Here is a 14,041-nt window from a genome sequence, read left to right as displayed (position 1 = left end):
GAATGTATGTGGGGAGTTCCTGGACTAGGTGGGATAGGACAGTGTCGAGGTAGGTAGAAATGAGTTCAGTTGGGCAGGAGCATGCTGAGACAATGGGTCGGCCAGGGTGGTCAGGCTTGTGGATCTTGGGAAGGAGGTAGAACCGGGCAGTGCGGGGTTCCCGGACTATGAGGTTGGAAGCTGTGGGTGGGAGATCACCTGAGGTGATGAGGTTCTGTATGGTCTGGGAGATGATGGTTTGGTGATGGGGGGTGGGGTCATGGTCGAGAGGATGGTAGGAAGAGGTGTCCTCGAGTTGGCGTTTGGCTTCAGCGATGTAGAGGTCAGTGCGCCAGACTACCACTGCGCCCCTTTTATCTGCTGGCTTGATGGTGATGTTGGGATTGGAGCAGAGGGATTGGAGGGCAGCACGTTGTGAGGGTGAGAGGTTGGAGTGGGGGAGGGGGGTAGCAGAGGGATTGGAGGGCTGCGCTTTGTGAGGGTGATAGGTTGGAGTGGGGGATTCTTTTCAATAACATTGTCTTATTCCAGTGTGAGTACTGATGAAATTATTCATTTAGCACTTCCCTTATCTCCTCAGACTCCACACACAACTTCCCACTACTATCCTTGATTGGCCCTAATCTTTCTGTAGTCATAATTTTATTCCTGATATATCAATAGAAAGCTTTAGAGTTTTCCTTGATACCATTTGCCAACGGCTTCTCATGTTCCCTTCTGGCTCTTCTTAGCTCTCTGTTTCGGTCTTTCCTGGCTAACTTGTAACTCTCAAGCGCCCTACCTGAGCCTTCACATCTCATTCTAACATAATTTGGAGATTCCAGTGTTGGACTGGGGTGTACAGAGTTAAAAGTCACACGACACCAGGTTGTAGTCCAACAGGTTTAATTGGAAGCACACCATCTTTCGGAGCGACGCTCCTTCATCAGGTGATAGTGATGAAGGAGCGTCGCTCCGAAAGCTAGTGTGCTTCCAATTAATCCTGTTGGACTACAACCTGGTGTTGAGTGATTTTTAGCTCTGTACATCCTAACATAAGCCTTCTTCTTCCTGTTGATAAGAGATTCAACTTCTTCTGTAAACCACGGCTCCCTTGCTCAATCGCTTCCTCCCTGCCAGACAGGTACATAACTTTCAAAGACATGTAGTAGCTGTTCACTGAATAAAATTGATATTTCAATTGTGTCCATCCCCTGCAGTTTCCTTCCCCATGCATCCTAAATTTTGCCTAATCACATTCTCATTGCCTCCCCCCACAACTATAATTCTTGCCCTCCAGTATATGTCTATCCCTTACCATCACTAAAGTAAACATAACCGAATTGTGGTGTCTGTCACCAAACTGCTCACCTACCTCCAAATCTAACACATGGCCAGGTTCACTTCCCAGTACCAAATCCACTGTGGCCTCATTCCTTGTTGGCTTGTCTACATACTCAGTCAGGAAACCATCCTGCACACATTGGACAAAAACTAGCCCATCTAAAGTAGTCGAACTATAGTATTTCCAGTCAATATTTGGAAAGTTAATCTGTCCCATAACAACTACCTGATTACTCTCGTTTCTATCCAGAATTGTCTTTACCGTCCTTTCCTCTACATCTCTGGAACTATTCAGAGGCCTGTAGAAACGAACAGGGTAACCTCCTTCCTGTTTCTAACCTCAACCTGTACTACCTCAGTAAACGTCCGTTCTGCTATCATAACACTGTTCTCGACTAACAATGCCATACCTCCCCCTCTTTTATCATCTTGTGTGTTTTTACTAAAACATCTAATCCCGGAACCTGCATCAACCTTTGTGTTTTCAGTTGCCTAGAACTTGTGTCTCCTTCCTTTTTGCCCTTAGCCAGCCTCATAATTTCACCTGTCATCCATGGTTCCCAAATCTTGCCATTTCTATTCCTCATTTTCACAGGAATACGTCTCTCCTGCACTTGAAACAAAATCTCTTTAAAAACCTCCCATATATCAAATGTGGATTTACCTTCAAATAGCTGCTTCCAAAATACATTCCCCAGCTCCTGCCAGATTTTGGTATAGTTGGCTTTCCCCCAATTTAGCACTCTTCCTTTCAAACCATGCTCGTCCTTGTCCATGAGTATTAAGGAATTGTGATCACTATTCCCAAAGTAATCTTCTACTGAAACTTCAACTACCTGGTCGGGCTCGTTCCCCATCACGAGGTCGAGTATGGCCCCTTCCCAAGTTGGACTATTTACATACTGGGAGACAGTGAGGTCTGCAGATGCTGGAGACCAGAGGCGAGAGTGTGTTGCTGGAAAAGCACAGCAGGTCAGGCAGCATCCGAGGAGCAGGAAAATCGAAATCTTGGGACTTCATCAGGAAGGGCCCTGGCCCAAGGCTTCAATTTTCCTGCTCCTCGGATGCTGCCTGACCTGCTGTGCTTTTCCAGCAACACACTGTCGGTTCTATTTACATGCTGCTCTGGAAACCACGTCTGGATGCATCTTACAAATTCTGCTTCATCTAGACCTCTAACACGAAGTGAATCCGAGTTAGTATTGGGAAAATTAAAATCTCCTATCAACACCACACTGTTGCTCCTACATCTTTTCATAATCTGTTTACATAATACTACCTATATCTCACCCTCGCTGTTGGGAGGCCTGTAGAACAGCCCCAACATTGTTGCCGCACCCATTCCTATTTCTGAGCTCTGTCCATATGGCCTCACTGCTCGGGTTCTCCTTAGTGCCCTCCTTCAGCACAGTTGTGATATCGTCTCTGACCAGCAACACACCTCCTCCATCCCTTTTACCTCCCTCTCTTACCTGCCTGAAGCATTGATATCCTGGGATATTTAGTTGCCCATCATGCCCTTTCCTCAAGCAAGTCTCAGTAATAGCAATAACATCATACTCTCAGGTACTGATCCGAGCCCTGCACTCATCTGCCTTACCTACAACCTGCCTCTTCGTAGGGTATGTGGAACAATCCATCTTCCGCAACTACACTTGCCCCACCCCCCATCTTTTTCTTCGCTACATTGATGACTGTATCGGCGCTACCTCGTGCTCCCACGAGGAGGTTGAACAGTTCATCCACTACACTAACACCTTCCACCCCGACCTCAAATTCACCTGGACAGTCTCGGACTCCTCCCTCCCCTTCCTAGACCTTTCTGTTTCTATCTCAGACGACCGAATCAACACGGACATCTACTACAAACCAACCGACTCCCACAGCTAACTGGACTACACCTCCTCCCATCCTGCCCCCTGTAAAAACGCCATCCCATTCTCCCAATTCCTTCGTCTCCGCCGCATCTGCTCCCAGGAGGACCAGTTCAAAATACGTACAACACAGATGGCCTCCTTCTTCAAGGACCGCAATTTACCCCCCGACGTGGTCGACGGTGCCCTCCACCGCATCTCCTCCACTTCCCGCTCCTCCGCCCTTGAGCCCCGCCCCTCCAACCGCCACCAGGACAGAACCCCACTGGTCCTCACCTACCACCCCACCAATCTCCATGTACAGCGCATCATCCGCCGTCACTTCCGCCACCTCCAAACAGACCCCAGCACCAAGGATATATTTCCCTCCCCACCCCTATCAGCTTTCCGTAGAGACCACTCCCTCCGCGACTCCCTTGTCAGATCCACACCCCCCACCGACCCAACCACCACTCCCGGCACCTTCCCTTGCAACCGCAGGAGGTGCAACACTTGCGCCCACACCTCCCCCCTCACTTCTCTCCAAGGCCCCAAGGGAAACTTCCATATCCGCCACAGATTCACCTGCACCTCCACCCACATCATCTACTGCATCCGCTGCAGCCGGTGTGGCCTCCTCTATATTGGGGAGACAGGCCGCCTACTTGCGGAGCGATTCAGAGAGCACCTCTGGGCCACCCGGACGAACCAACCCAACCAACCTGTGGCACAGCATTTCAACTCCCCCTCCCACTCCACCGAGGATATGCAGGTCATTGGACTCATCCACCGCCAAACCACAACAACCCGACGGTCGGAGGAGGAGCATCTTATCTTCCGACTGGGAACCCTCCAACCGCAGGGGATGAACTTGTCCTCCCTACCTTTTATCTTCTCCTGCTGAACACTCTCTGCTCATTCCTGAAGAAGGGCCTGTGCCCGAAACGCCGAATCTCCTGTTCCCTGGATGCTGCCTGACCTGCTGTGCTGTTCCAGCAATAAAGTTTCAACTTACCTACAACACTTCTTGCATTAAAACAAATATACCTCAGACTACCAGTCCCATTGTGTTCATCATCTGCTCCCTGCCTACTCTTACCCTTAGTCATGCTGACAACATAATCTTGTTCCTTACAGGCCTTAGTTACTACCTCCTCACTGTCCACTAATCTCCTCATTTGGTTCCCAACCCCCTGCCACATTAGTTTAAACCCTCGCCAACAGCGTTAGCAATGGCACCCCCAAGGACATTGGTTCCAGTCCGGCCTAGGTGTAGACCATCTAATTTGTAATGGTCCCACCTCCCCAGAACGATTCCAATGTCCCAAAAATTTGAACCCCTCCCTCCTGCACCATCTCTCAAGTCAGGTATTAATTCTGCCTATTCTTTTGCTTCTACTCTGACTGGCACGTGGCACTGGTAGTAATCCTGAGGTTACTACCTCTAAGGTCCTACTTTGTAACCTGGCTCCTAACTCTCTAAATTCTGCTTGTTGGACCTCATACCATTTTTGAGGTACCATTTAACCTATATCATGGGTCCCTATATGCACTATGGCAACTGGCTGATCACCCTTCCCCTTCAGATAGTTCTGCAGCCGATCTGAGACATCCCTGACCCATGCACCTGGAAGGCACCATACCATTCGGGAGTCTCGTTTTCGACCACCGAATCGCCTAGCCACTCCCCTTACAATTGAATCCACTATGACTATAGCCCTTCCATTCTTTTTCCTGCCCTCTGCCCTGTTGCAATGGACAATGCTCCTGCTCCCTTCCCCTTGGTGAACACATCTCCCCCAACAATACCTGAAATGGTATTCCTGTTTTGGAGGGAGATGACCGCAGGGGACACCTGCGCTTCCTTCCTATCTTTCTCTGCCTTTTGGTCAACCTTTCCCATTCTCCCTCAACAATCCAAGTCACAATATGACCATTTCACTAAACATGCTTTCCATGACATCCTCAACATCACATATGCTCCAAGATAAGTCATTCCACAGCTCCAGAGCTGTCATGCGGTCTAACAAGAGCTGCAGCTGCATATACTTCCTGCACATCATAGAGTCATGGAGATGTATAACAGAAACAGACTCTTCGGTCCAGCTCGTCCATGCCAACCAAATATCCCAAACCAATCTAGTCGCACTTGCCAACACCCATATCCCTCCAAACCCTTCCTATCCAGATGCTTTTTAAGTGTTACAATTGTACTAGCCTCCATCACTTCTCTGGCAGCCCATTCCACACACACACTACCCTCTGCGTGAAAAGGTTGCCTCTTAAGTTTCTTTTATCTTTCCCCTCTCACCCTAAACCTATGCCTGCTAGTTCTGGACTCCCCCACCTCAGGGAAAACACCATGTCTATTTAACCTATCCATGCCCCTCATGATTTGATAAACCTCAAGAAGGTCACACTCAGCCTTCAACACTCCAGGGAAAACAGCCCTAGCCTATTCAACCTCTCCCTATAGCTCAAATCCTCCAACCCTGGCAACATCCTTGTAAATCTTTTCTGAACCTTTTCAAGTTTCACAACATCCTTCCAATAATAGGAAGGAGACCAGAATTGCATGCATTATTCCAACAGTGGCCTAACCAATGTCCTATACAGCTGCAACATGACCTCCCAATTCCTGTACTCAATGCTCTGACCAATAAAGGAATGCATACCAAATGCCTTCTTCACTATCCTATCTATCTGCGACTCTACTTCCAAGGAGCCATGAACGTGCAGTCCAAGGTTTCTTTGTTCAGCAGCACTCCCTAGGACCATACCATTAAGTATATAAGTCCTGCTAAGATTTGCTTTCCCAAAATGCAGCACCTTGCATTTATCTAAATTAAACTCCATCTGCCACTCCTCAGCCCATAAGCTCATCTGATAGAGATCCCATTGTAATCCGAGGTAACTTCTTCGCTGTCCACTGCACCTCCAATTTTGGTTTCATTTGGAAACTTACTAACTATACCTCTTAAGCTCACATCCTTATCATTTATATAAATTACGAAATGTAGTGGACCCAGCACTGATCCTTGTGGCACTCCACTGGTCACAGGCTTCCAATCTGAAAAGCAACCCTCCACCACCACCCTCTGTCTCCTACCTTTGAGCGAGTTCTGTATCCAAATAGCTAGTTCTCCCTGTTTCCATGAGATCTAACCTTGCTAACCAGTCTCCCATGGGGAACTTTGTCGAACGCCTGACTGAAGTCCATCGAGATCACTTCTACTGCTCTGCTCTCATCATTCCACTTTGTTACTTCTTCAAAAAACTCAATCAAGTTTGTGAGACATGATCTCCCATGGACAACGCCATGTTGACTATCCCTAATCAGTCCTTGCCTTTCCAAATACATATACATCCCGTCCCTCAGGCACGGTGGCACAGTGGTTAGCACTGCTGCCTCACAGTGCCAGAGACCCGGGTTCAATTCCGCCTCAGGTGACTCTCTGTGTGGAGTTTGCACATTCTCCCTGTGTATGCGTGGGTTTCCTCCGGATGCTCCGGTTTCCTCCCACAATCCAAAAATGTGCAGGTTAGGTGAATTGGCCATGCTAAATTGCCCGTAGTGTTAGGTGAAGGGGAATGGGTCTGTGTGGGTTGCGCTTCGGCGGGTTGGTGTGGACTTGTTGGGCCGAAGGGCCTGTTTCCACACTGTAAGTAATCTAATCTAAATTGCCTACCACCGACGTCAGGCTCATTGGTCTATAGTTCTCAGGCTTGTCCTTACCATCTTTCCTAAATAGTGGCACCACGTTGGCCAACCTCTAGTCTTCCAGCACCTCACCTGTGACCATCTCAGCAAGAGGCCCCGCAATCACTTACCTAGCTTTCCACAGAATTCTGAGGTACACCTGATCAGGTCCTGGCAATTTGTCCACTTCTTTGCATTTCAAGACATCCAGCACTTCCTCCTCTGTAATATGGACATTTTTCAAGATGTCACAATCTATTTCCCTGCATTCTATATCTTCCATGTCCTTTTCCAGTGTAAACGTTGATGCAAAATACTTGTTTAGTATCTCCCCCATCTCTTGCGGCTCCACACAAAGGCCATCTTGCTGATCTTTGAAGGGTCCTATTCTCTCCCAAGTTCCCTTTTGTCCTTAAAATATTTGTAAAAACCCTTTGGATCCTCCTTAACTCTATTTGCCAAGGCTATCTCATGTCCCCTTTTTGCCCTCCTTTTTCCCCTCTTAACTATACTCCTACTGCCTTTACACTCTTCTAAGGAGTGACTTGAACTATCCTATCTATACCTGACATATGGTTCCTTTTTCTTAACCAAACCCTCAATTTGTTTAGTCATCCAGCATTCCCTATGCCTACCAGCCTTTCCTTTCACCCTAACAGGCATATACTCTGGACTCTCGTTATCTCATTTCTGAAGGCTTCCCATTTTCCAGCCGTCCCTGCAAACATCTGTCCCCAATCAACTTTTGAAAGTTCTTGCCTAATACTATCAAAATTGGCCTTTCTCCAATTTCGAACTTCAACATTTAGATCTGGTCTATCTTTTTCCATCACTGTTTTAAAACTAATAGAATTATGGTCGCTGGCCCCAAAGTGCTCCCCCACTGACACCTCAGTCACCTGCCCTGCCTTATTTCCCAAGAGTAGGTCTAGTTTTGCACCTTCTCTCATAAGTACATCCGTATACTGAATCAGAACATTTTCTTGTACACGCTTAACAAATTCCTCTCCATCTAAACCCTTAACACTATGGCAGTCCCAGTCTATGTTTGCTAAGTTAAAATCCCTGATCATAACCACCCTATTATTCTTACAGATAACTGAGATCTCCTTACAAGTTTGTTTCTCAATTTCCCTCTGACTATTCGGGGCCTATGATACATCCCAATAAGGTGATCATCCCCTTTTTTCTCAGTTCAACCCAAATAACTTCCTTGGTTGTATTTCCGGGAATATCCTCCCTCAGCACAGCTGTAGTGCTTTTCCTTATCAAAAAAGCTACTCCCCCACCTCTCTTGCCTCCCTTTCTGTCCTTCCTATAGCATTTGTATCCTGGAACATTAAGCTGCCAGTCCTGTCCATTCATGAGCCATATTTCTGTAATTGCTATGATATCCCAGTCCCATGTTCTTAACTATGCCCTGAGTTCATCTGCCTTCCCTGTGAGACCTCTTGCATTGTAATAAATGCAGTTTAATTGATCAATTCTGCCTTGATCTCTGCTTTGTCCCTGCCTGCCTTGACTGTTTGACTCGCTTCTTTTCTCACGAGTTTAAATGCTCCTGAGAGTTCTAGCAAATCTCCCTGCCAGTTTATTAGTCCCCTTCCAATTTTGGTGCAATCCATCCTTCTTGTACAGGTCACTTCTACCCCAGAAGAGATTCCAATGATCCAAAAATGTGAATCCCTCTCCCTTACACCAGCTCCTCAGCCATGCATTCAACTGCTCTATCCACCTATCCCTGCCCTCACTAGCTCGTAGCACTGGGAAAAATCTAGATGTTACTAATCTCGGGGACCTCCTTTTTAATTTCTTGCCTAACTCTCTTTATTGTCCCTTCAGAATCTCAACATTTTCCCTTCCAATGCCATTAGTTCCAATGTGTACAATGACCTCTTGCTGGTCCCTCTCTCCTTTGAGAGTATTCTGTACCTTCTCTGAACCATCCCTGGTCCCGGCACCAGGGAAGCAACACACCATTCTGATTTTTCGCTGCTGGCCACAGAAACATCTGTCCGTGCCTCGGACTAGAGAATCCCGTAACACAATCAATCTCTCGGAACTCACCGTACCCCTCATTGCATTAGAGCCAGTCTCAGTACCAGAAACTTGGCTGCTCATTCTACATTCCACTGAGAATCCATCACCTCCTACATTTTCCAAAACAGCATACGTTTGAAATGGGATAGCCACAGAAAACTCTCACTCTACCTGCCTACCTCTCTTACGTTTCCTTGAGTTAACCCATCCTGTATCTGCGGCTTTTATCCCTTCCTGTAACTGCCATCCATCACACCCCCTTGTTCTTGTAAGTTGCCTCTAACTGTCGCTCCATCCATTCCATTCGGTCTGATAGAATTTGCAACCAACAGCATTTATTGCAGATATAATCCTCAGTAACATGTAAATTCTCCTTAAACTCACACATCCAACAAGAAGAGCATATCGCTCTACTAAGGGCCATTTTTGCTTCTTCCAATTTGCAGATCCAGAAAATAGCCCTGCTTTTTCCTCCAGAAAACACTGCTCCAGGCTAACATAATACTTCTGGCATTTATTTTTAAGTTTAGTTAAGAGACATATCTCAATAAAACATATAATCAAGAAAGAACCCACTCTATTCACTACTGCAGACTCCCCAAGGTTGCATTCCCAAACAGGTTCCTCCAAGATCAGTTGTGAATTTCACTGTTTGTTAATTTTCCTAGATGCACTCCAATGTCCAGCAATACATGAATTCAACAACAAAAGCAGTAACTGCACAGGTTCAGTTAGCAGTGTGGGTTCCTTTCTCTCTCTCTCTCCCCTGCACTGACCTCACCATGTGCTGCCTTTGCCTCTCCCTTTTAAAAGTGCCGTTGTTTTGACTTTTTTTTTTCTCCAAAGTCCCAAAACAATGCAACAGCATATAAAACAGAAATTGCTTCTCCTGGAATTTGAGGAAATCACCTCCAACACCTAAAATACCTCAAAAAAGGATTCCGAGACATCAGCTGTGTTAAGACCAAAGTGAGGACAACACTGCTTCTTTCAGGGAATCATTACTCTCTGGAATTCTCTTCCTTAATATTGGAGAATGCGTCATTTAATTTATTGAAGGGATAGTTAGATTTTTGATCAACAAGACATTATGGGAGCCCACTGAAAAATGGTATTGAGGCCATTACCGGATCTTATTGAAGGGTAGAGCTGTGTTCTAGATGGGGCTAAATGGCCGAATCCTGCACCAAGTCCAAGCATTCTTTGTTTTGAATCACATGTACACCCTCAGTGTTGATTTTTATACTGATCTTCAATTTTAGTTTACAGGTCGTCACTTTTATTTCAATACCTCCTGATCCCTCGTGTTCAATAGGGGATGGCCGCAGAGCTCCTTGATTTGGCCATTTTACTGTACCTGAAAAGACTTATACAAAGACATGAAGACTTGGGAACCTAGGGATGTTAGTGGTGATATCTTGGAGACACCCCATATCACAGCAGAGGAGGTCTTGGATGTATTAGAACGTACAAGGAGGAATAAGTCTCCAAGACCTGACCAGATATATCCAGGAATCCTGTGAGAGGCTAGAGGAGAAATTGCAGGAGCCCTGGCTAATATTTTTGCATCATCGTTAGCCACGGGTGAAGTCCCAGAAGTGTAGAATGTAGCGAATGTTGTGTTCTTATTCAAGAAAGGGCTGCAAAAGGAATCCTGTGAACTATAGACCAGAGAGTAGGTAAGTTACTTGAGAAGATTCTGAGGGATAAGATACACATGCATTTGGAAAGACAGGGTTTGATTAGGAGTAGTCAGCATGGCTTTGTGCATGGGAGATCATGCCTCAAATTTGTTTGGGTTTTTTGATGAAGTGACCAGGAAAGCTAATGATAGGTAGCAGAGGGTAATAGTGAAAGGATGCTAGTCAGACTGGAGGCTTGTGGCTAGTGGTGTACCTCAGGGGTCAGTGCTGAGCCCATTGCTGTTTGTTATCTATATCAATTATTTGGATGAGAATGTACAAGACATGATTAGTAAGTTTGCAGATGATACTTAAAATAAGCGGTATCGTAGACAGTGGGGAAGGTTGTCAGGAATTGCAGAAGGACCTTGATCAGCTGGGAGTATAGGTCAAGAAATGGCAAATATAGCTAATATAGATAAGTGTGAGGTTAATGCATTTTGGAAATCAAGGCTGAAATTTCATGGTGCATGGTAGGGCCTTAAGGAGCAGAGGGATCTTGGAGTTCAGGCACACAGATCTCTGAAAGTAGAGTCACAGGTAGCCAGGGCAGTGAAGAAGGCTTTTGGCACACTGGCCTCCTTTAGTCGGGGCACTGAGTACAGAGGAACCTCGATTATTCCGAACAAGATGGGCAGGCGCTATTTCATTCAGATGATTGACTATTCGGTTAGTTGATTCAATGCCTCTCCTCTGGGGCTCCGAGTTTTCTGAGGTTTCCTTTTTCCTCGCTCTGTCTGCCTTGCTCCCTCTGTCTATCTCAGGGTTTATTTCTGAGCAGAGACACACTTGTGTGCCAGGGACCTGCAGCATTGCTGAAGCCCCCCGCCACCCCCAATAGGTTCAATGGATTTGACACTTATGAAGTCCGCACCCTGTTTAGGAGATTAAGCTGCAGCATACTGTGTGCGAGACACTGACCACCCCCCCTACTGTCTGCCCCTTCCCAACCCTGTCCACCCCCGGTCCCCCACAACCGCATCCAACTCCACGCCCCCACCCCACCGCTGTCTGCATCCCTGCCCCCCAGCCGTCCCGTACCCCCCACCCTGTCCATCCCCTCCAACCCTCGTCAGTCCCCGTAAGCCCCCCTTCCACCCTCCATCCCCTCTCCAGGGCAGCAGGACTGGACACCAACAGTAAGACTGCTGCTGCCTTTGGGGTGTGAGTCTCAAAAAATCACACACATCCACATACACACGCACACAACGTTTTGACAAGATCCACCTTTGCACAGGATAATATTGGAGAGATTATCTGAGGAAGGGGGATTTAGGGTACACCCCTGTGTAGAACTCCAGGGAAAGTATGGGGAGAAGAGGGAGATAGGGCTGGCAGTCAGTCTTTTTGAGACGATGCCTGGGCTCCTATCGATGTCTAGGATTATTCTCGGCAGCATTTCAATAAGCTGGATTCATTTTAAATTCATTTTTAACAAAAGACGTGATCAGTGTTGAAACATCTCTTTGATATAATGGTTCTATCAGGACCTTGAGATCTTCTTCGGATAATCTGAAATTTGGATAATCAAGGTACCTCTATATATAAGTTGGCAAGTTACGTTGGTTAGGCCACACTTGAAGTATTGTGTTCAGTTTTGTTCACCTTGCTAAAGGAAGGATGTTATTAAACCAAGATGAGCACAGAAGAAATTTGCAAGGATATTGCTAGAACTTTTTTCTTTACAGCATAGGAAACTGAGGAGGAGACTTGTTGAGATGTATAAGAATAAAAAGGAACCTGAGGGACAACTTTTTTGTACACAGAGAGTAGTACGCATTTGAAATAAGCTTCTAGCCGAAGTTGAGGAGAGTTCATTAATAACATTTAAAAGACATTTAGACAAATACATAGATAGGAAAGGTTTAGAAAGATATGGGCCAAATACAGCAAAATAGAGTTAGCATGGATGGACATTCTGTTTGGCATGGATCAATTTGGTCCAAAGGGCCTGTCTCCATGCTGTAGGATTCTATGACAGTGAGAATCTTTTTCCACGTATGGAGTCAGCTATTACAAGGGGGCATAGCTTTAAATTAAGGGTGGTAGGTATAGGACAGATGTTAGGGGTAGGTTCTTTACTCAGCGAGTCGTGAGTTCATGGAATGCCCTGCCAGTAGCAGTGGTGGACTCTCCCTCATTCTGGGCATTTAAGTGGGCATTGGATAGGCATATGGAGGATAGTGGGCTAGTGTAGGTTAGGTGGGCTTGGATCGGCGCAACATCGAGGGCCGAAGGGCCTGTACTGCGCTGTATTCTTCTATGTTCTATGTTCTATGATTCTGCCCAAGTGTCAAGCATAAAATTCATCTGGTCCCCAATTACTTTTATGCCAACACTTCCCTTTGACACCTTGATTTCTCCGAGGATTGTTATTTCACTGCTGTATGGCTCTTCGCTCTCTTGGATTTGCTCATTCTTAACCGTTTTTCCTTCTGTTTTAGGATTCAAACCTGTGACTGCACTAGACTGGTTTAAAATGGTCAGTCTTCTTGCAGGTATGACATGCCACAGGCAGGAGATATTTTGTGCTGATGTAGCCTCTTGTCCACTGTCCTTTCATCTCACTTCTTTGACTTCAGTTATGTTTCACTTGCACTGTTGTGTCGATGTTGTGTATGTGGGTTTGATCTCTAAAACCTTTGCATCACTGCAAATAAATGATGTGGTGGTGCTGGTATTGGACAAAAAATCAACAACACCAGGTTAGAGCCTGACAGATTTATTTGAAACTGCAGAATTTTAGAAGCCCACTCATTCCTCAGGCAACTAATGAGAAAGAATACATAGGACACAGAATTTACAAGTAAAAGATCAAAGGGTCAAACAACTTGTACAGATGTATTGAACAAACCTAGATGGCTATGACAACAGATGAATAGACACTGCACAACAATCGCCAGACAAGGATGTTCCCCACTAATATGGGAACACTTGAGTGGTCAAGGACATTCAGCCTTGGATCTTCAAATAAATGTCCTCCAAGGTGGACTTTGGGACACGCAACAATGCAAAGTACCAAACAGAGGCTGATAGCCAAGTTCGGTGCCTACGAGGGCAGCCTCAACTGGGATCTTGTGTTCATGTCACACTACAGGTATGACACTGTACATACTCTCACACACGGACACAGGCACACACACTCACACAGATCCTTTTGCATACACACACTGTCGCACACACATTCTCACAGGCATATACTCCCTCACACTCACTTCCTCTCAAGCACAATCACATTCTCTCTCTCTCTCTCCCTCTCTCTCGACACATGCACTCTCTGCAGCCCCCCACCCCCTTCACACAAACCTATGGGGTGAATTTGCATTTATGTTTGCAGATACATTCTATTTAGTTCAAAAAACAAATGATCTGTAGACAACATAGTAGTCAGTCAGTGTGGCATTTTATAAATTCCTACTTTGGAAATAAAACCAATCTGACTC

The 14,041-nt window shown here is 46.1% G+C and overlaps 1 protein-coding gene across 3 annotated transcripts in view; it reads left to right on the top strand.

The window, feature by feature from the left end:
* The window catches only part of LOC122549113 (oxidation resistance protein 1-like), a 477,033-nt gene that overhangs the window by 187,101 nt on the left and 275,891 nt on the right, over positions 1–14,041 (top strand). Inside the window, exon 3 of one of the 3 annotated variants that reach the window (XM_043688400.1) lies at positions 13,043–13,096. The exons of the other annotated variants lie outside the window; for them this stretch is intronic. The gene's annotated coding sequence lies outside the window, so the exon portion shown is untranslated. The remainder of the gene's footprint in view (positions 1–13,042; positions 13,097–14,041) is intronic. 3 annotated transcript variants of the gene reach the window in all.

This window comes from Chiloscyllium plagiosum, chromosome 4, assembly GCF_004010195.1.
Source record: "Chiloscyllium plagiosum isolate BGI_BamShark_2017 chromosome 4, ASM401019v2, whole genome shotgun sequence".
In the NCBI taxonomy this organism is placed as follows: domain Eukaryota; kingdom Metazoa; phylum Chordata; class Chondrichthyes; order Orectolobiformes; family Hemiscylliidae; genus Chiloscyllium; species Chiloscyllium plagiosum.
Note: the sequence above shows the minus strand (reverse complement) of the source record. Positions and strands in the feature narration are given on the sequence as shown.